Source organism: Lichenostomus cassidix, chromosome 1, assembly GCF_008360975.1.
Source record: "Lichenostomus cassidix isolate B80296 chromosome 1, HeHo_3.0, whole genome shotgun sequence".
NCBI lineage: Eukaryota > Metazoa > Chordata > Aves > Passeriformes > Meliphagidae > Lichenostomus > Lichenostomus cassidix.
The window spans coordinates 111848831-111872206 of record NC_139479.1 but is presented as its reverse complement, the minus strand read 5'-3'; the positions used below and the strand labels follow the sequence as shown (position 1 = coordinate 111872206).

General features: G+C 38.1%; 1 long non-coding RNA gene across 2 annotated transcripts in view; it reads right to left on the bottom strand.

Annotated features, from left to right (window-relative positions):
• Window positions 1-10696: 10696 nt before the first annotated feature.
• Window positions 10697-23376, bottom strand: part of LOC146445579 (uncharacterized) — a 63282-nt gene continuing 50602 nt past the window's right edge. Inside the window, exon 4 of one of the 2 annotated variants that reach the window (XR_014852619.1) lies at window positions 10697-10785. This is a non-coding gene — a long non-coding RNA (uncharacterized LOC146445579). Of the gene's footprint in view, window positions 10786-12108; window positions 13229-23376 lie in introns of those variants that run through there. The other variant, XR_014852629.1, reaches the window with a different exon arrangement.

Genomic DNA, 23376 nt, shown 5'->3' with positions numbered 1-23376 from the left:
TCATTGTCACAGGGGAGAGAACTTCCAGCCTAAAAAAGCCCAAAATTTACCCCTGTGAGAGGGGAAACACATTAAAAATTGATGTTACTGCCCAACTCCAGCTCCTGGATGATTTTGCTCTACCATCTTTGGTAAAGACATTTGGAAACAGACCCTTGTACAGATCTGCCCTGATTTTGGTATTGCTCTTGTACCTCCTAAATTGACAGTCATGCATCTGGTTCCTCCACTTCTGATCCAGAGACAGCACACTCCTTAAATGAGGCTTCCATTTATCTTAGTTATCTTGATTTATGCAGTTTTCTGTGGACCATTCATCACACAGCTAATCCCAAGTAACCTTGAGTAATATTTTAATCTTGCTGCCCCTAATTTTACCCTTTCTTTCTCAGCATTAGCCTTGTAGGCTTCTCTTTCTGCTTTAAAAAAGCACCTGTGAAATCTTAGCAGATATCTCATGCTTTCTTGCTAAGTTTTTTTCCCAAACTCTTTCCTTCTTTTCAGCAGATATTGTTCCCTACTATAATTAAAACTGTTGAAATGTCTGAGGTATTTAAAGGGACATCTCACTGCTGTGATAGTGACTGCCTACAAAATCTTCTGGCAAATTGCACTGCACAAAATGCTTAAAACATTGGTTCTTGCCAGTTCTCAATACATGGGTTATTCAACTTGGGGTTTTTTTTAGGAATTTTTGTGTCTCTAGAAACTTGAGAACGTTCAAAACTTTGTTAAATTGTTTGGCAAACTTTGTGTGTCTCCAGACCAAATTGCTAACTGAGGCATCAAACAATACCTCCCAGCCATTCTATTTCAGCTTCTATTCTTCAGGGGACTAGGTCTTGTTTAGTTAAAGTTTAATACATTTTAAACCTCAGTCTTGTCCTCTGTTATCATTCTCCCACACTCCCATGATCTGTGAGCTTCTGAGGGCATGTCTTTATCCCAGCTTTCTCCCAGTCAGATCCCCTCTAGGCTGCATTGTGCAGCCTGTCCTTCCCTTCAGAGCCAAATATTATAAACTAGGACCTTGCCATAGCCAGAGTCTTGGCAGTGATCCCTGGCAGCAGAATTAACTGTCTTTTCTCATGGTGATCCCAAGGCTTCTTCTGGTCTGCATCCACCTAAGCCTGAAATCAAGCCTGCCTCCCTCAGAAAATGATCTCTGTACTCAACCTCACTGATTCACACTAATTTACTAGGAGAGAACTCTCAGATCCATCCACAGTTTTGCACTCCTTCCTGTGTTTCCTTTCTCCTCCCTGTACACACTTATTTTTATTTAGGAAAAAAAAAATGGAACAATAAAAAGAATAATTTCATATTTTGTTAGCAAGTTCATGCAACTGTAGCATGAAAAATTCAGAGGCCATGATGAAAATTTATTTTCTAGCTCAATGTAAAGTGTGAGGATCTAAAAGATCTCCAAACACCAATTTCATAAACTCTACTCTATGCACAGTAATTCAGAGTGTACTAAGGACAGAATTGCAGCCTAAATGAGTTTTGTGCCTTGATTTCTGCATAATTTAGTGCTTTAATCTGAAAAATTAGCCACAGACATCCAAAGTGTGTAGTTTTTACCATCTCTACGAAGCCATTTGATGAGAGTTTAGAACCAAACTTGTTGCCTTTGCCTTCTCTAGAGTTCCATTCAGAGCACCTAATGAATCCAACTTGAACACAGCAAAGGCACAGCTTTGTTGCCCCCATGTTGATAAGTTCCTGCTCCTCTTTCTGCTGAAAACAAAAGAGGCAGGAAAGTTTTTATTGCGAGATTTCCCACAGGAGTATTTTTTGTAGGCTGGGAGGTTTGCCAGCAGTAAAATATACAACAAATAACACTTTGGTTAAAGGCCTGAATAGGAATAGGTTGGATGGGGTCCTGAACAAGCTGGTTTAGAGGAAGGTGACCCTGTCCATGGCTGGGGGGGCTGGAACTGGATGATCTTTAAGGTGCCTCTCAACCCAAACCATTCTCTGATTCTATGATTTCAAAAGTTCTCCTAGCAGGAAGCAGGAAACAATATTCCTTGAGACTTTCTGACAGTTATAAAAAGCACTGCCATCCCAAAGTCTTGTTGCTCTAAAATCAAGTCACTGCACTCGATTTCCCTCCACCTGATAGCATGGGAATGCTTGGGAATTGTTTGCTTCCAATTGCATTAGGTAGTCTGAAATGTTCATTTTTAACTCTCAAATAAAATCAAAGTGGAAACAATAGCTTACAGGAATTTCCAAGTGTCTGTTGCAGGGCACTTTGTTCAGTTCTCCCCGTTGTTTTCCAAATACCTTTAAAATAATTTTTTAAAAAGGATTCTGCAGAGTTTCTCTTTTTTTCTCCTATTGGAAAAGGAAACAAAGATGATTAACATACAAGAAGAAAAGCTCCCACACAAATACCACTTGAGTTCCTCCTAGAATAAAGCAAGCAAACAACAACTTCTTTGTGGACCAAATTTTAGTGTATTTTTAATAGGAGAATTTCTATTTGGGAAAGCTTATGTATTTAAGGAACATACAGGATTGGTCAAAGAGTGTTTTGAACAACAAAGCTGCGTCATTTTTTGGAGAAGATCCTCCTTTTATATCAAGTAGTTCAGAAATAGTATTAATTATTAAGAGAATTTAACTGCTTTTTTAGCAAACACAAACCTTGAATAGAAAACATTTCCACCCTTATAAATTGGATCAAGTTTGAACAAGAAAAAATAGATTTATATTCTTTGCAGAAGAGATGAAAGATATTTGAACTGTCCATCAATAATTAAAGTAGTACTGAATATGATAATACTTTTCTATCTCACTATGTGGTAGATAGTTGGACAAATCCACCTTATTTTCATTTCCCTTTTCATCCAACAAGTGTTCTGCTCTTTGTGTCCAGAAAGTAGTGTCACTTCCTGGCATCTCTGAATTGTTGGTAAATTATTCAGTCCATGTCACCATGCCAATAGCATGGCACCTCACTAGAAAGGCATTGAACCTAAACAAATGTATGCCTTCATTGTAAACCTAAAAAAATTTCGGTTTACATTGAGACTTATTTCCAGTCTAAATGACTTTTCCATAAAAAGTGAAATCATACAAATGAAAATACAACTATATTGTTTGAAAACGCAGTAAATTCTGTACCCCTAAGGAGACTTTTGGAGGAGATGCTGGGGACTGCTCATATGCAGTGAGTGAGGGCAACTGAGATTCCCTCCTAGCAGTTTCTGTCAGCTGTTGACAGTGCAGTGCAGGGATGTGTTGGATGGGTGTCATGTGGGAGACAGCCCTTCTGAAACTGTTACTGCTTCAGCTCCATTGATCTTGGCAGGAATCTCCCTGACACACAGCTTGATGTTGAAGGATGCTGACCTCCCTTATTACCCCAGGAGATGGGGGTCTCAAGAGCTTCACTGGAGACTATTTCCTATTGATTTTAAGTCAGCTTGTTGTAACATGGATCACATTAATCTTGCAGGATGAAGGCAGAAGAGCAGCACAGCAGACATGATGGCCTGGGCTGGCTGTGTTCATCCATTTGCAGAGCTGGGTGCAATCCAGGAGGGAAATGTTCTTTGTTAATGACCCAAACAAAGCTATTTACAAAAGCAGGTAATTACCCAGGTGTGGAGGGGGTGAGCACACACCACCAGGGGCACTCACAGTGTTCCATCAGACAGTGTAAAATTCCCCCTGCCCAGGAGAGGTACCTGGGTGTTCCCATGTAAACCTGAGTGTTTATTAATCCACTGAACTTTGTGTTTAATTTGATTCCCCCACCCCAAATGGATCAAGACAGGACCATCAGCCAACAGACATTGAAATTGTAACAACCAAGTCCTATTCCTGGATCTATGGGTTGTGGTATCTGTCTATTCTTATCCTTTCTTTCTCTTTCTTTCTTTGTCTTACACATTTCCTTCAGTGTTATTTTTGTGCTTTTATATTGCTATATTTCTAGAGATAATGACCAAATGGCTACAAACCTCCTTACCATTGCAACCAAATTGTCCTAAAATAAACCCCACATATATATATATATATATATATACACACAAAGTCTGGAAAATAATTGAGCATGAAAAAGATTGAGGATTTCTAACTCTCTTTGAAAAGACTGCTGCTCTTCTGTGAAGAAACTGAAAAGTCTGTGACTCCAGAGTGTTTCCATGGGAGGTAATGTTTCATATCTTCATATCAAGTTGTATGTTTTTAGAAAGCATTTTTAAGGTACCAAAACCTAAAAATAAATCCTGAAACTCTTTGCCAATATTAAAGCAACAACATGGAACAACCTATGGTTTGGAAAAGACATAATTACATGTGACATAAAGTGTATTTTCGGTTTATGTACTTGTACACAACACCTCCATCAAGCCAATACCAATTTTTTAGCACAAGTTTAGATGTTTCTCTGTGTATAACCCTCCCAGGATAAGACAAGTATTTGCTAAATGAAGTCTTACTCTATTTATGCAGCCAAAGATTAATTTCTAAAATTTTCATTCTGTGATAACTTATCTATCCCAAGATTTATTTCTTTTTTTTTAGTATCAGAATTTTATGTTCCTCAGTACAACTGCGAGTTTTCTGCCACACAACGGATTGTAGCTGTCTTTGTGGTCATGCATCAGTGCTACTCTAACTCTTGAAAGTTGCTTTAGATCTCCAGATGGCTTTTTAATGTTCCATTACTTTGGGATTCTAATGCAGCTTCCTGTAAGCATTTCAAGGAAAAAAACAAAAACGCAGCAAAATAGGGGAGGGAGGGGGGCAGCTTTTCTCACCTGCCTTCCATGACACACCTCTGGACACAGCTGGGTTGGCTGCCACCAAGAGTGGGCTGGAAAAGAAAGAAAAAACAAACAAAAAAAATTGTATATTTATTTTGCTACCAAGCTTGAAAAACGATGTCTCCAAGTGTTAAACTGACATGGTTAAGAACCATATGTCTCTTAGAGTAATTAATTTTGGGTTTTTTACCTGAATCTGACTGGACCCTCAGGAAAAACAGCCCCAGCAGGATATATAGAAGCCCTTGTGAAGCTGAGGATCTTTAGGAACTTCCTAGTGGGAGCAGCACTCAACACTGAGCAGAGTCCTGAGCCTTTTCATTAACAGGTGACAAGGTGAGTAACATTGCCTTGGATTCATCATCTGCAAAAGGGACACAAGAATGGGGGAAAAAAGTCAGATGTGAAAATTAAATATTTTGTATCATAATTGAAATGACAGCTGTGCATTTCTTCCTCATACAGTTTCAGCCACAATGGCTTTTCTGATGAATATTAAGTAATGTGCCCACTGCAACGTTTAGGAAACTTTCCTTAACCTCACTTAAACAAAATATGTTTTCTTTATCAAAAGAAAGGAAAACAAGTGGACCAAAAGTGCACAGAGTAACAGTTGGGAAAAAATATATCATTAAAATCCAAGATATTTGAGTTATCTCCCTGAAGATCTTAGGGGCAACTGAGCCCACATAGCTTGGCTAACTATCATAGGCCAAAAATATAAATCCATTTCACAGGTCTAATTGGCATAAGTTATTCTTGCTGGGTGTCTGGGGGATTGGATGTGTGCCAATTCATCTTGAAGGTTGTTTACTGCTTTGATGTGTTAGAACCTTTTATCATATTAATTATTTACACCATTGGTTGGAGGAAAAAATAATTGTAAGTAAATGCTTGCTGACTATTGAGACAGTTAAAAAAAAAAAAACCTCAACAAGCTTGGATCCAGACAAATAAAAAACAATTTATCTTCAAATTCTTCTACACATTTATTAGTGTGCTCAGAAAATGATTTTGTACAGACTGCTGGTGCACTTCTTTAATTAGATAAAAATATGTGTCACCAAGAACTTGCACCCTCCCAGCTCCTTAATTCTGCTAATAGAGAATAAAACAACAAATCCATCTGGAATGCTTTTCTCATCACTAATAACACAGACCATGTTTGTTAGCTGTCTTAAATAAAGAAATAAAAACAGATCTTACACACAAATGCAGCCTGTGTTGATTCCTGCCTGTAGGCACTACATCCATGGGAATGGTTGGGAAAAAACCACTACCTACTATATTCTAATTAATTTGTGACAAATTGAAAATCAAAGGCAGCATCTTTAACAAAAAGGGAAAAGCTCTAATGAATGTTAGCAAAATTAGAGCTTCATGGCCTTTTATGACTTAAATTATTGACCAAGAAGAGAATTTTCAAAGCTGCTCATTAATTTTGAGGGGTTTCTTTCATGTTTCACATTCCCATCAAATGATTTTTGAGGTGTTTTTCATTTAAGGAAAAAAAGGTGATCTGAGATGTTTAAATGCAGACTCGTCTAGCCTGATAAAAACTGTAAGTTAAAAGAGAATTTAATTCTTTAGTGTTTTGACAGACAGAATACAGTTTCAGATAGAAAATAAATGGCACAAGTAACTTTTTTGATGAGTGTTAGGAAAACAGGGGAAAAGGTGTTCCCAATTAAACGTAACAAAACCCATCAGCTGAATAACAATGCCATTGGAAATACAGAGAGTGGATCTCATTCCATGCAAAAGCAAACTTAAATAGGAGCAATCAAAACCAGCCAAGTACTCAGCTCTATCTTCGTTCCTAAAATGAAAATTCTGCTGAAATACTTCAGACCTTAATTTTTTGGATAAGATTTCAAGCACAGCAGTGCTACTCCCAGAGGGAAGGCCTTTTTTTTTAGCCATGCTGTAAGCTAACCATTAAAAAAGAGTTCTGAAAAAAAAGAAAGAAGTAATATATTAAATACAAAATAAATAGCTAAGGAGCTATGAACAGGAGACTGAGGGGGGATGTCATTGCAATTGCTTCCAATTCAGCATATTCTGTGATTCTGTGAACAGGACAATGGACTAAAACAGTGTAGGAGAGTGCTTAATTTGAAAATTAAATTTCTACACTCAGTAAGGAAAAATATTTCTTTTCCTGACAGAGTACCTGGATATAAACTCCAGTTTTGCACAGAAGATGAGAATAATGTATGAGAGAGGAGCATTGATACCAATCTTCCAGCCGAGAGGATGTCATTGCATGGCCAAGTGTGACAGTTCCTTTTGCACACAGCAGCAAAAATCTTTTGGTATAGGACATCAGCTGTATTCTCCCCTTGGTTAAGTATGCTTTGGATGATGAGACAATTTTTTTCTTGAAATAAATTTTTGACTTCATATGATCTAAGTAGAAATTCTAATGCAGATCCTTCCCAGTGTGTACATTCAATTTTGTCTGTAAGTGAATAATAACCTCACAAAAATCAACTAACCAACACAAATCCTCTCGCAGCTTTGCTATGAGAAAATGATGTATTCAAAATTTGATGCTTTTTAAACATCATTTTAATTACATTATTAAGTCTAAACCCCCTTATTTCTAGGGAATCCATAACTTTTCCTCTCTGAGCCTACAGCAGTAAATAAGTTTGTCTCTGTACTGATATGAATTAGTTATGCTATTGCACATTAATGCTGCAGAAAAATGAAGCTGTTGACAATCAAAAGCTGACAGTGTTGACAACTTAAAAACGGCAGTGTTAATTTCAGATTAATTCAAAACAAATCCTATTTGCCAAATAAAAACTCATGACTTTTAAAAAAAATATGGGCTTGACGTTTTGGTTGTTTGTTCTCTGTTTTGTTTGTTTTGTTTGGGTTTTTTTTCTCGAAGAACAAACAATGATAGTCTGAATAAGAAATGTTCTAAGTAATGCTTAAATAAATATTCAGACTGAAAACTTTCTTCAACACTGCATTCAAAAGCTACATGAGACAAAGTGACTAAAGATAAAATGAGGACACTTCTGCTCTGTGGTGTTTCCTTTTGCCCTATTTCTCCACAAATTTTCAGTGTAAGTTTAAACTTTACCTAACAAAAAGATAACCTAAACAAAGAACATGATTTTTAACGCTGCTAAGCTATTCAGTGGAGCAGTGCTGAGTGTGGTATCTTACAATCTCTTAGAATTCTGGCCTTCAAACAGGACACTGTCACAGTTCACCAGGTTTTATTTGTTTTCATAATGCTGTTTTCTGCAGAAAAAATGCACAGAATATTGGTATTTGCTGTCCCTAGGAGAATGGTTTGGATGAGCTCTGAAGGAATGCTTACTGTGTAGGATCTCATCCTGACTCCCTGCTTTCCTTTTCTCTTGCTGAACATGGCTTCATTGAGAACATTCTGATGCAATTTGATTTCTTCTACAGCCTTTCAGTGATTCAAGGGGCAAGCTCAGATTTTCTGCCAGAACACCCAGTTCCCAAATGGGGAATTATGCACCAGGCTCTGCCAGGTGGGTTATTTGGGGTCCTTGGTGCTTTTCCTGGGCTGTGCATCTGGCAGCAGCCTTGGACTGATAGAACTCTGCAGGGAGTTTCTCTGCCTGGGGACCTCCAGAGGGTTTGAAATGACAGGGTGGAGCCTGGCAGTCACTGCTGGGTGCCTTTTGTGACAGGCTGGAGTGGCTCTTTAGAAGGATTCAGCTCTTATTAAGGACTTCACCATGTTTTTCCAAAACCTGGTCCTTGGCCAAGGCAAGAACGACTTCAACCAACTGCTTCACTCACTCAAACATTTTCCATGACATTTGTTCAAGTGAAGCCTTGGATGGCAAAGGTGCTGGGCCTGAGGGTGCATTAAAAACCACTCAGAAAGAGCAAATTGTCCAAGGTTCCTTGAGCCACTCTCAAGACTATCACAGTTCAGATGACCTGGTGCTCAGGAGTTTATAAAGAGATTTTATTTCCATAAAAATCAGTGTTGGATTTTCCTCTGCTAAGATCCTTTGGGAATAGCTGTGGTAAAGAGGTTAGTCCTCCTGCAAGATATGAAAGTTAATCCAAATATTTCCATGTCCTGTGGGAGGCTGGTTCAGGCACTATCCTGCTGAGGAAGCTTCTCCCTGCCTCTGCAGATCCCTGTTGGAACACTAACAGAGGCTGGGCAGGGTGGCTCTCAGGTGATGTCTGTGCCCAAAAACAACAGGAAGCCAGAAAAACGACTCTCCAGATGTGTAAAGAGCAATTTCTTCAACCTGTTGATTGCTGTGCTCTTCCTACCATCCTCTCAGCATGGTATTCCCTAGGCTTGGGCTCACTGTTTTGTCTGGGTGTCTATGGAGAAACCACACTGCAGCTTCTACACAAAAACTGCGTGTATTTTCTGCACCCTCTCTTGCTGACCTTGATCTGAGGCTGGCACTTTATTCTCATTCAGCCAGGCAGCTGTAATTATTGCTTTGTGTGCCTGATACACTTCATCTGAGATAACGCATTTCAGCTGGAGGCTGATTTGACAAAGGGAATCCGGAAAAACAGATTTGTTTACACTGTCGGGCTGGCAGCATGTGGACTGCTTGACTTTTGTTTAAAAAAATAAAAAAGAAAAAGGCACTCTGTGAAGTGGTTTCCAAAGTAGTGCTATCAAGATTCAGAAAGTCGGTCTTTTTTATCATTGAAAAATGTGACATTTATAGTTTGCTTGCTGGATTTTTTTTTTTTTTTTTATCCTGGTGTATGAGAAGCTCTCAGCACATTGTAAAAGGAAAACTTGAAATATCCATTAAAAATAATTGAAGCTAGGAAAAAAAATCTGAACAGATAAAATTACTGGTATTTCACTTCCACAGAAAAGGATCCAACTGATGGGAATCTACTGGCAGTGGTCAATAATGCCCCTGAGAAACACCTGAGTGTTGAATTTCTGATCAGAAGAACCAGGAATTCTATGAGTAGGTTTGCATTTTGTAAGACTCTAAGGGTTTCTGTACTGTAATTAGGCAAAGGTGTCCCTCTCAGAGGTTGCCCTTTGCCATAGAGCAGAACAGATTCTCAGTGTGTGTGAATTGCTGCAAACCACCAGAGCTCGATGTGCTCTGCTGCACATCACCTGTCATTAGCACTTAACAGAGTTCATTAACAGCGTAATTTCATTGTGATGCTGCAACAGCCACTGCCAAAGCATGTGCCAGAAACATAACTGTTTATCCATAAATATCCATTTTCTTTTATTTTGGTAATAGAGCAATATGGGTTTTCTTCAAAAGCAGGTGGATGGTTTGTTTGCTCCATGCATGGCTTATGACTGAATTGAAGTGGAAAGTGCTTGCTAGTTACTGGAAATATAAGTCATCTTTAGCATCTGGTGCCAATCTGACCTTCCTGGGAAGGTGCGTTCTGTAGGAAATGAGAAGCAGAAGCAGCACGGAGTGAAACAAAATAAACACAATCAGTCAAGCAAAAAAGGCAGATGCTGCACTTGTTCCTGTCTTCTGGACTAATGTGTGCAAGTGCCGTGGATGTACTGAGGGTGTTATTCCTACAGGCCAGAAGGAATCAGCAGAATATCATCTATAACGTAATTAATATAGTCTAACAGGAACCACTGCCTTCCAATACTGGGGCATCTATTTAGAAATATTTTGCTAAAATTGTATTTTCTCCCCGAAAAGAACTGACAGCAAATCTGACCTTCAGCAAGAAGTTTGGGGGACTCAGATGTTGGATGGGGAGTCAGGAGCTCCAAGATCTGCCACAGAAGTGCTCCTTGAGCAAATTGTTCCTCCTGGTCTGACTTTTGTTCCCTTGGGCATCAAAGGGATTGCCCTTTACTGTGTAATACAAAGATAGGTTTATCAAAACAATCCCTGCCCTCCCCACCCTCTCCCCCTGCTGTAATCCCACCAGTCTTTAGCTATTACTGCTATCAATATTTCTGTTTCCAGGAGTTTTTAGGCTCCTCTCAGGTTATTGCAATGCCTCTTCCTCAGCTCTTCTGAAGGAAACAAAGATCTGAATGTAAATTACTGAAAGAAACAGGCAAGCATTTTTACCAGGATGTATTTGTGTGGATTTGTGCTGGCAGAAGGATGCACCTGGAAGAGTAGAGTGCTAATGGGAATTTGGCTCACAGGATGGATAGAAACCCAGAGGAGGTTTGTTTTAGCAGTGAGTAGCTCACCCTGTTGAAAGGCTGCAATCTGTGTGAGGGTGTACACCTATATATTTATCACTTTTTTTATGCTCTCACATAAAGCTACTGTACTAGCAGCTGTTTCAAACAAAAAAGCCTCTGTAATGGGCATGTTGATAAAAAGCATTTGTAGAAAAAAGATCTTACTACACTGTGGATCTGTGTCCTTTGGAGAATGCCTGTCTTAGTTACAGCACTTCTGGATTGAAAAGTAAAGAAAATAAAGTATCAAAATATCTTTTTTTGTAAAAGTTTGTTTGTTTGTTTCTTGGGGTTTTTTTGTGGGGTTTTTTTTTTGTTTGTTTTTGTTTGTTTGCTCCGGTTTTGTTTGAAGAACAGAGCCAAACTGTTTAGAACTAAATAAAAGAATTCTGAAAGCTGGAGCCTTCAGTCAGAAACTCTTGATTTTGAAGGCAGAACAGGCTGGGGTTTAGATCCTGGATGTGAACTTGAATTTGCATGTTTTGTTGTCAGAAGAACATTTTTAGCTGAGAGGCAGGCCAAAACCCAATGACATAGCCTCACAGAAATTTCATAAAATCAATTTCTAACCCTTCTTGGACCTCAAAGTCAGTAAAATTCAATTTGCTCTCAGCCACAAACCATATTTCTTAATGTGTTTTGGTGGGCAGCAAGCAGTTTGCATTTCACAAAGGCTTTTGTTCTATGTGCATTTTCTGAGCTTCTGGCATTCCCTGGGGTTTTTTTTCCCTCTCTTCTGGATTATTTGTAGGAGATGCAGACTGCTGTCTCACTGCTGAAGTTCCAAGTGCACAGAGGTTCCTCCTTGCACACACAGAAATGGTGGAAGGGAGGGAAACCTCCTCATTCTGCAGTGAGGCTGTTGACATCTTCAGCCTTCCTGAGCTGAAAACATCCACAGCCTCTGAATTGGAATTCATTAATCACAGGAAGAGTTAGAAAAATTATACTGGTTTCAGTATTTATTTACCAAAGACTTTGACAGTGAATATTCTATAAAACAAGCAGGATTTTTTTTCATAATTTGCTTTAAAAAGCAGAATTTTTTTTCATAATCTGCTTTAAGAAGCATCTGACAGGAGGCAATACCTGTCCAAGCTACATTGAGAGTTGTGGCTGCAATCACATTAAAAAGCTTTTTTTCTTGTATCACAAAATGTGAAATATAAGAATTCCACTATTACAGCACTGCAAAGAATTCCAACTGAGTTACTCTAGAGTTACCCTGGTTTAACTTGAAGCAGAAATGGGAACAGAAGTTGACTTCCAATTATTGTCAGGAAATTCATGATGACTGAAATATGCAGAAAAATCCCACATAGCTGTGATGAGATAAAATCCTGCCAACTTGAGCTGCATCTAGAAGTGTAAACATGTGATGGCAGAGAGACAAAACTGCTTTGATAAGCACAGGTCACCGCTCGTTTCTTCCAAATCGTTTCATTTTTCAGAGTCCCCTTGTGCACATTCAACCCACTTTACTGCTTCCGTGGGAGCAGAGACAGATTCTGCAGCTCTGCAAGGATTGATTTCTTTTTCCAAACTCTGGGTGTGGGTTGAGGTGCTGTTTGCAAGTTTGTCAGCAGGCTGTTCTGGAAAGGATGAATGATAAAGCAGGCTCTGATTCCAGGGATGTGTTTGGATGCACGTAGGGAATGAGGGAATGACTGAATATCTCGGAGAGCAGGGGAAAGAGAGGACATGGGGAAAACATTTAATTCTTCAAGCTGTTTCAAACGACGTTTGTCATGATTTTGAAAGGTCTATCATACACAGCAGGTGTGGATTTATTGCATAGATGCGCCCTCCATTGCCTCATTGTGTCTGTTATTCTACACACTCCCAAAGTTTTAGAGCTTCACTAATTTCTGCAGAGCTAGGATGGCTTAGAAAGCACCCACTGAATATAACTCATAATTTACTCAAAGATTAAAAAAAAGATGGGTGAGGGAGAGAAACATCATGGCTTTGGGGTTACAAGTTAAGACTTGTTTACATTTTCCTCTGAGAGGCAGATATGTTCATCTAAACCCTCATTCATATTTGTCAAGGATTCAAAATGTTGGTGCAAACAGCAATGTGTGAGTCCAGAAGGTGTGAATATTTCACTAAGGACTGGTAAAATCTGAGATGTAATCAGTGTCTTGAAAAAGACAGTGACAGATTTTTCCTTTTGACCCAGCAAGAGGCAGTTCCAGTTCACTCTCTTCTGAGCAGGGAATCAGTAATCCAGTAAAATCCAAACAGTCTTCTCTAAAGTCCACTGAAGCCAGAGAAAAAAACTTGATTTCAGCAAGTTGTGGACAAGGCACTTCTGTTCTCAGACAGGAAGAGAGATGAGCAGAAAGAAATTTCTATCCAAAGTTTGCCATTAGGACAGAACTTTAGAATAACATCACTTGAAATGATAAAGAAAGATTTATTGAAGATAATATAAATTACAAAAGTGTGGAAAATAGGGGTATGAATAGGTGGAGAGTTATTTTCCTAGAATTTATTGTGTGATATTTTCCTTGTTACAATGAATTTCTGCATGCAAATAAGACATATTTTTGTTCCCTTGGGAGTTGAATTATGTTTTAGAGGGAAGCTTCTTTCTGTTGTCTCACTGCTGCCTAATGATAAAACAAGTAGGATGATTTGCGAGGAATAGTGCATCTTGAAGAGAATATAATGAAATACAAAAAAAACAAACCAAACCAAACAAACAAAAAAAGATGTAAAAGAAAAAAAATAAATTCAAGAGACTGCATCAGCTACTGCTGTGCTATGAAACACTGTGCTCTTGGTGCTTTATCTCCACAAGCTGGCCAGCTCTCCCTGGGTTTTAGTTGTTAGGGTGATATCCCAGGCAGTCTCCCTAAACCCTAAGAAAGGCTGAAAGAGAGCAATTTGTCAGACAGCTCACAAATGCATATTTTTTATCTGTCTATAAATGTGTTTGATACTTGCAGTGGTCACTGACTTCAAAGCAAAGTTGCTCTATTAGCATGTGAAGTTTAAAATAATAATCCCTTTTGAGCTACAGAAAAGGGCATATTATCATTTCTTTCAGAAATACTTGCACTGGCTGATTGTACAAGCATTTTCATTAACATAAGACCTTTAATAAACCTCTCTTAATAGCAACAAAACATGCACAGCATGTGGAAGGCTTTTCTCTGGGTCTCTAACCTAAACATTTTCCCTCGTTTTGTCTCCTGCTTCCCCAGAGGTGTCAGCAGCACTGAGTGCTACGTCTGCTTCAGAACAACATGAAATCTTGACTAGAACAGCTGCCCAGAGGCAGATCTCAGCACTGCTGTCTTCTCTCTGAAACACGTGGCAATTCTAGTTAACAATTGGCAGGAGAGTTGATAAAGCTGGAAAATTAAATCTTAAGTAACATCATTTACTATCTTTCTAAGAGTATCATCAGCAGCACCTCTGTTTGAACCCTCGTGCTGCCTTCCAGCCCCACCTCACAGGGATCCCCAGCCAGCTTCACAATTCCTGCTTCTGCATAAGGTTCTTTTCTGTTAAATTGCCAGAAGGATATCACATCAACTTTCCTCCCATTTAAAGGCAACAAAGGAAATGTGCTGACTCAAAAATATTCAAACTCTTCTTTGCGGAAGCTGCCACACTGTTTAGAAGTCTGGGGAAATTAAAAAGCAATGATCAGAGGGTAAAAACAGGTAATTCAAACAAGGAGGAAGGAAACACAGATCTGTCTATGCCAGTGTTGCTGCTTGGAGCACTTAGGCAGAACCTTGCAGCCCTCAGCTGCTGCAGTTTGCAGAAATCTCTGGTTTTAGCTTTACCTTCACACCTACTATTGGTTTCCTCTTTCAGTTCAGGAGCAAAACCACTTCTCTCTTCCTATTTTTTGCCACAGATCCTATAATATCTGACTTAGAGCGTGTGCAGATTTTAGATCAAGCAGAATCTAGTGAAAGGATGTGAAATACATGGAAAGAATGTGAAATTAGATGAAAAGGGTTAAGAGTTTAATGGAGAACTCTTTAAAATGCAGGATGAGAGGGATTCTTAGACAAAGATGATGGCTGTTGTCTGAATTTCAGTTTTTCCAGTTCTCCTGAGAGACATGAGAAGCCTCCAGAAACTGGAAGACCAAAATAAAATCAAATTTTTAAAAGAGGAACCATGACTTTATCCTCAAAACAGATTTATTTCCCTCAGAGCAGATGATAAATACTATTTGAGCCTTTTCTAGCTGTTTTCATAAAAATTCAGTATTTCCCTGCAGGATGCTGAATTTATTTTCAGTTATAGCATCTAGATCTTCAAGGATAAAAAAGGAGAGTACCAAACTAGCCTTCAGGCTGTGTTTTTCACCAAAGTGCATTGCCTGGCTCTATTCATCACCCTTTAGGTGCTTGGCTGCAAAATCCACTCCCAGCATTGCACTTCCTGCTTTCCACTCTTAAAACCCTACCTTGACTGCCTGTTTTTCTACACTTTTTCCAGTCCTTCTTTTGAATCTTCATAATTTTAACTTCGTGATTCCTTCCTCCACACCTCTCTCGTATGCCAGAGCCAGGGAAGATTAATTTCATGTCCCAAACTCATTGGGAGTGTTTTGATTCCCCTGTTTCAGGTTCTGAGAGGAGTCTAGTGGCTCCTTGACCTATGTGGAATTTATAGTCTGTGACTAGAAGTGAAGAGAAAGAAACTGCACTTATCCCCAACAAACTTCACTGTTTTCCATGAGGAAGAAGGACAATTTTGTACTCCTGGGCTGGAAATTCAAAGATCTATTTTTTCCAACAGACTTTGCAAGTTTCTGCAAGTTATTTTAATAATTTTCTGCCTTGTTTTCCCTATCCAGGAAAAAAATCCCAACCAGATGTAACATCTTAGTCTACATTTTCTATCCCTCCGGACTAGTTAGCAATGAAGATTTGTGTGCTAAGGTTTTATTTCTTGCTTTGAGGGGAGGGGATGTTGCTGTTCATATTCACATTACATAAAGTTTAATGAGGTCATAATTTTAGCTGGGCTAAATTGCAAACAACTCCTATGCCTGGTATGATTAAATCTGCTAAGAAAGTCCATTTTATTTTAAGAATCATGATATATTTGTGTTGCTCAGTGTAGACAATGAAGAAGAAACACCTTTAACCGTCATTTTCAGAAAGAGAAACCATTACAAATTGAGAGCATACAATGTTTTTTTTCACTGACACTAATCCCCAGGATGTTTCTGAAAATTAGAAAAACTACCTGTCTGAAATGCACAAAATTATCAGTCAAATCCAAACTGGAGAACTAAAAATAATGCTTGCCAAAGTTGGATGGCTTAGCAAGGCCAGTTCCTCGGAGCTGGTAAAGAATAATGCAGAAAACTGAGAGAAGGAAATAAGAACTACTTAAAAATATGTGATTTGATGGCAGGCAGCAAAGCCAGGCAAGTATACAGGGAGTGTCTTTCATCAGTAAATAATTGCAAATACAAAATAAAAAGCTGCTTATCAAAGAAAGCACAAAACTTTGTGTGCTAGAGTAAAAATATTCTTAATACTGTATATTCCCTAACCTTGAGTCATCTCCAAAATACACAGGGACTACAGATGCAAATTAAGGCCTTGGATTGGTCTTACCTTGGTTTAAACATTGAGGTTCTGATGCTAAAGGCTTCAGTAAATAGCAATCAATTTAGGCTGTGGTTCTCAGTGTCTGTATTCCATGGGGACTGGGTACTGCAGGTCTCAGAGCAGGTCTATTATCTCATCCCCAAGATGATTTTTCATTAGTGCTTTTATTAATTTAAATCAGATATGTGCCGTGGAGGAAGCTTTTATAATCCCCCTGCTCTCATAAAGCTGGTTATATTACAATCTAAAGAGAGTGCTCAGTTTACAGCCTTGTTAACATGCTAACAAGCAAAATTTTACATTCTACAAGCCCTTTATAAAGTGATAAATTAATTAGTTTGCCTGGGCAATCAAGGTCCAAGACCATCAGCTAAGAGCAATTTAATTTTGCTTGTGTTTCTGACCTGGGCACTCACTTCCCTGACAAAGCTTTCAAGGTCAGTTCAGTGGGTGTCAGGACTAGGTTTCTACTTGGCCTCTCTTCAGAAAAGTAGAATTTGTCCTGTATCCCTTTGACAGTCACAAACAGAAACCCCAGCCAGCTGCCATAAACACAACAGTAAGTAAGAATTTTCTTCTGTGGGAAAGAAGGTTCCTATAAGTTTTTGGCTCTCAGTACTCAGTGACTTTATTACTCTTTTATCTACTTCCACTCTTTCTATGCCATTGGAGAGAAAGTTGCCCACCTCTAATGAATGAAATACAGGATTGATCTACATCTCCTATTCATGTCTGGAATTTAAAAAGTTTATCCTTGCTTCTGCTTTGCCCATACCTATTACTAGAATTTCTTGTGCATCCTCTAAAATAAAATATTGTTTGCCTTGCTCTTCTGCCTATATCCTCCCACCCCTTTTCCTACCCTTCCTCACACAATCTTTTATTTTTTTTGTCTCTCCATTTATTTTTTTAATCTGTTGTTAAGAACATAAAATTCAGAGCTCAGCCTCAACCTCGCACTTGCAAACCAGGTCTGTTCTTTGGCTTCACAGAAATGCACATTTTGTACAGTGCAGGGAAACCAACCAGCCGTGCAGTCCAAGCTGGGAACAGGACACAGCTGGATTATTGGCAATTGGCAAAGAGAGAAGCAAAGGATTCCAGAGGTTCAATCTATTCTGTGTGAAATAGAGGCGTGAAATATTATAACCTTTTAGCATTAGCAGCAGCCATAAAGCTGAGAAAACTTATTGGAATCCTGCTCATTTCAAATTTAATGCTGTTTTCCTGCATTGCAGATACTGTATGGCCAGATCGTAGTTAAATGCATTATGGGATTCTAAACTGTAGATATTAGTGGAAACAGACACTAAAATCCAGAAGGGGGTATCATTTTCTAAAAGAGGATAAGGGGTAATCAATCCATGTCTTTCAAAAATCTCATTATAAAGTCTAAATACTTTATGGATAAGAGATTCAGATAATGCCCAAGCTGTTTAGCAACTGGAAACAAAGCTCAGGTGATAGCTTTACTAATGGGTTTTCAGCTGCAAACAGCCCAATTGTGGCTGCAAAGTTCCAGAACTTTTTTTTGTTTGTTTATTCAATGTTTGTTTCTTCAAGAGCAGAAATAGTGTAGAGAGGATTTTTTTTCTTGTTTGGTTTTTGGAAATTTTTTTTTTTTCCCCCATAGATCTTAAGCCATCTAAGGCAACACGTGAAAATTTCCTTCTTCATCTTAAAGACAGGCAAATAAATCCGGAGACTTTTATAAATAAGAAGACTTTTACAAATAAGGAGCCTCAAATATCTTTTCTAAGGTCACCATGGATGACTAAGAATTGTCTGCCCAGAAGGATTTGCACTGAGCAGCCTCTGTTTGGGTGACAGAGAAATGCCACAGATCTGTGCACTGCCAGAAGTGGGAAAAGAGTCCCATAGATCAGAGAGACAGAAGTCAGTGAAGGCTGAGTTTTAAACTTCTGTAACCCATTATTCTTAAATACTTTCTAATACCTAAATAAATAATCATTATTATTCATCAAAGACCTAAGAACTTTGATAAAAAGCAAAGTGCAATCAAACATTGAAATAGCTGCCATTTTGTATCTGAATTAGAAAGAAGGGTTCAAAAATAGGTTTTTGCTATATTAGAGGGAGAAAATTGTAGACTGGGTGGGTGGTAGGTGGATAGGCTTGGAGGAGTTTGGCTAGTGTAAGGAAATAAACACATTTGAACCCTGAATTATGAAAATAAAGAGGGTGAGAGAATGTGATTGAAAGATAACACTTGTTCAACAAATAATTTAGAGATAGGCTGCAAAAGGTTGGGAGAATATATCAACATGATTGCAGTTGTAACAGGAAAAGAGGCTTAAGATTAGAATTATCTTTTAAGAAAAGAAATATCCTGGTTTTAAAGGAGGAATTAGTAAAAAAACATTGTACAAGGGAAAAATGAAAAACCAAGGTGATGTCAAATTCTTACAGTCAGTGCATGTTAACAAAGAAAGCCATTCTTATACATTTTTCAAATCCATCTTTTTTTGTCCTTCAATGTGGTGAGAATGACAAGAATTAAAATCCAGTATGCCAACAGAGAGCCTTTCAGCTTTGGTGCACTGTGCTCTGAGATCAGGTTCTTGCAGCGAGAGCTTTGGTTTTTTTATGATGCTCTACACACACCCTAACACCACTTTGGTGATAAATAACCCCCGAAGGTTAAGGAGGTTGTTTCTGCATGAGTGTGTATTCAGCCTGTGTTTTTCAGCAGAGCTGCACCTCTGTACTTTACTGGCACAGGCATCTGCTCACCAGGAATTGGTGTAGGCTCTGCTCTGACACTGTAGGTCATTGACAGGGAGTGTTGTGGGCAGGAAGGGGAGGAAAGAACAGCTGCTATCAGAGCAGAATTTATAAGTGATCTGAATGTATCTTTTCTCATTGCATGTGAGATGCCCCTTTTTATCAACAGCAGTAAGGTGTATTTTTTAAAGTCTTTGCCTTGTTGGCAGTCTTTCCAAAGGGACAGCAGTGTTTTCAATGCCTAATTGGTCTAAACCAGACTAAATTGCTCTTTTTCAAAATTTCTACTGAAATTTAGGTTCCCACAGTTGAAGTGTTTAATTAAAATTGTATTCTGGGAATAGAACTTTCACTTGTCCCAAAGTGCCAGACCCCCATTGCCTTTGCTCCAGGCCACTCTGGTACTGTCAGGGCTCCCAAGGAGGACAGATATTGGGCAAAACCTCAGACCTTAGCTCTGAGTTTGGGGAACACTGTCAAACCTGAGCCATTCCAAATCAAGGGTTTGGTGTTGGAGAACTGATGGTTTTCCACAAACAGAACTGCTAAGTGTGCATGAAACTGAAGAGCACAAGGAACTGCAGGTACTTCAGAAGGCAATGTGGGATTCTAACCCTGTTTCAATATATTAGAGTATGTTCTGAAAAATCACACCATCATACCCCAGAGGATCCACTTATTATATTCAAGGAGCAATAACCACCAAATATAGTTGACTTAATATCAGTTCTACAGAAATGGTTCATAATCTATACTATAGCTAAAAATGTCGTGCTGCTGGGAAAAGGAAAAAAAAGGCTTCCTGAAAAATATAGCCAGGCTAAAGAGTAACACAGTGACAGGATAGAGTGGAGGAGATGTTATGGACTTTCACTGCAGGAGCTAAAAAAAAAAAAGGCTGGGAAAAAAGATGTGTCAGGAATTAGTATTTCTCACCATGCACTGGGAGTGACCTAAACAGTCTCTCTTATACCTCATCTTTTCCAGCCTCTGATTCCCCACCAGCTCTCTGTGTAAGAGAAACAAATTTATTTGAAGCTTCTGCAGAAAATATTATCGCCCTTGATTGGAAGAGCCAGATAATTCATTGTCAGTGTTCCAAAAAGCACCCTGAGAGAAAGAGAAGAGAGGAAGAGGTAGGAGAGCTCCGTGCAGCCTGCCTGGCTGGGGCAGTGCACAATCAGCCTCTCCTCACCCTTCCTGGTGGGGCTCAGTAACCCAGAGATGTTTATTTGCCTCCCTCTCTTCCTCCTCCCCTTGTCTAACAAGCAGTCTAGACGTTAAGATTTAGATTTTCTGGAAAATATTTATTCCATTTTATCAGCACATAGTAAGGTAAGAAGATTTGATGCCCAAAAATAGAAAATGTAATTGATGTTTTATCTAGGGATAATTATCTGTCTTTCACATTGCTTTTTCCCACACAGAAGCTCAGCTAAAAACACTCTTCTACTTTTCAATTATATTTCTTCTGGAAGACCTTCTGCTTGCTAAAGCTTTTGAAAATGTGAAATAGAATCTACATAGTAGTGCTTATAAAAAAAGGCTCTATTAATCATAATCATAAATTGTGATCAAGTCCACTACAGGTATAATTTCTCTCTCTCAAAATATGATAAAAGATAGGATCAATCATCTAATATGCTAGTCACTGCAGTATTTGTCTTTTAGACACATTCTCTTGAGGGGATATACTGGATATGCTGAGTATGAAAAAATTATTTGAGAGACAAAATATAATGCTTATTTGATGGAAATTACTGTAAAGAAATCCAGCAGTTCTGTTTTCCTCCTTAACTTATATCACAAATTAGCCTTATACTAGAAAAGTAATAACCCCCAAATCTGCCTGTTGAAGTTCCCAGCTTACAGCTGTTGAGATCTTAGAAAGGGATCCTTAATAAAATATCAAATATGTTCATCTACAAATGTCATGAGGGACATAAATCAAAACCAGTTTTCTGAAAAGCTTCTGTCTCTGTAATACATAAAATCTAAGTCCAAGATTTACTGTAGATTTTTAAAACCGTGGCTAAAGCTCAGCAGTTTTGTAGAGTCCTCATTAAAAGTCTAATTTCATATCCATGATGGAGTCATATAAAGGCACCTGGATTTTTTCCTGATGGAACAGGCTAGAAGATGAGCATGGTTGTAAGTATTTCACCCTTGCAGTATAAATTTGCTGTTAAAACTATGGATAACAACTTTTCCCTTTCCTAAAACCCAACAAGCTAAATAATCTAATCTCTATCTCCACTGAACTCCATCATTATGATATTCTGTGAGCTTGTGAACTTCTGTGTCAGCAGTTTTTCTGGCCCCAAGATCTTCGAGCTTCCTTTAAATAGAAGTTTAACAATCTGCACTGATCATTCAGAGAATAAACTTAAAAATTCCTTGACTTGGAAGAAGAATCTAACAGCAAATCCATTCAGTGGAAGTTCTTAATTTAGAAATTCTAAGTTGAGGAAAAAAGAACAAAGACAAAGGGATCACTCAGTTCTTTGCAGTATTTAAGTCATATCAGGAATATTTTGTTCAGGTTTGATCTTCCCTAGTTCTTTAGATACCTTGGAAAAATTGCCAGTGTAACATCCTTGAGGGATTTCACAAGATTCTCAAGGGGAAAAATCCTCATCTCTATCCATCCAGTTTATAATTGATAATAGGTATCTATTAGCATCTATCATTAGGTATCTACCTGTTAAAAGAGCAGTATAAATAATTTCACTTTAATTTCTGATTTCAAAGCTAAGCTCTTTGATTTTTTTAGGAGGACCTTGACCTCTATTTTCAAATTTTGTGCCCGTGTGCCAACCCTTCTAGAGGTACCTTAAAACAAGCAGCCAAAAAGACATTCTAAACACTTTTTAAAAAGAATTCATGCCTAGAAATGTATGAACTTATGAAGATGAATTCATATTATTTCATACCTGATTCTCTACACAACATCCTAGGCACTGTCTCTGTAATTTTTTTTCTGCTTGGAAGATTTTTTGGGGTTTTTGTACCAAGAATCCTTTTGTCCTCTGGTATTTTATGTCTACTTCCCACAAAAATTGTCATACAAATGTTACTGAATGTTTAAATCTGCAATCTCTATACCCTTTAAAATGTGAATTCTATTTATATGTATTTGTGCTGATAGACAGAATTCTACAGTAGGACTCCATCACTTGCAGAAATATTTGCTGCTGGAGATGAAAATATGATTTTTGTCTTCCTTTTAGTTAAAGCCATTGCTAAACAGGGATAACTTCTGTTCAATCCTGTATTTTTACACATCTTCATTATCTAAGGTGTCTGATAACATCTTGACCTGAAGATGTTGAGAAAAACGTGGAAAGTATTATCTTTGCAAATTCAATTAATTTCAAAGAGCTTATAATTAAAAAGGCTGGAGAAATTTGTGTAGCATTATTTTCTTCAGTTAATCAAAGAGAAGAGTTGATGGCAGTTTCATAGGGTTCAAATTTTAAAAAAATCTCTTTTTGAACTACTCCTAGGACATGGTAGACACTACAGAATTTTATTTCTTACCTCTTATAAAATGTTCAGGCACAGTGAGAGGACATGAGTTTAAATTAAGCATACAAATAAAGCAATTAATAGATATTTATGATCTTTGTGCAGGGTTTGGGTTTTTTTTTTCTTAATTAATATGTACAAACCACCAAATTTGTCAAACAATATAACAGATGAAAGCCATGCCTTTCTTACATTGCCCTTCTGGAACTGCTCCCTGACAAATGGCCTTACTGCCAGCATTAAGGCTGATTTTGATTTTTCTTTTCAGGCATGCTAATAAATATTAAGGCCTTCTAAAAAGAATAAGCATGTAGGTAAAATCCACTAGTGATTGTATGAATTGCCTGAAAGCCTTGATTAAAAATTTATAATTTTTAAAGAATGGTTGTTGCTCCAAATTGGAAGGAGCAGGGGCAATGGTCGAGGCATTGTTTCACACTATTTCATTGAGCAAATTACATCTATACATGCTTTAAGCTGCACAATAAGTTATTTTGCAGCTGGAAAATCATTATATATTTAAGGAAAAGAGCAGATTCTG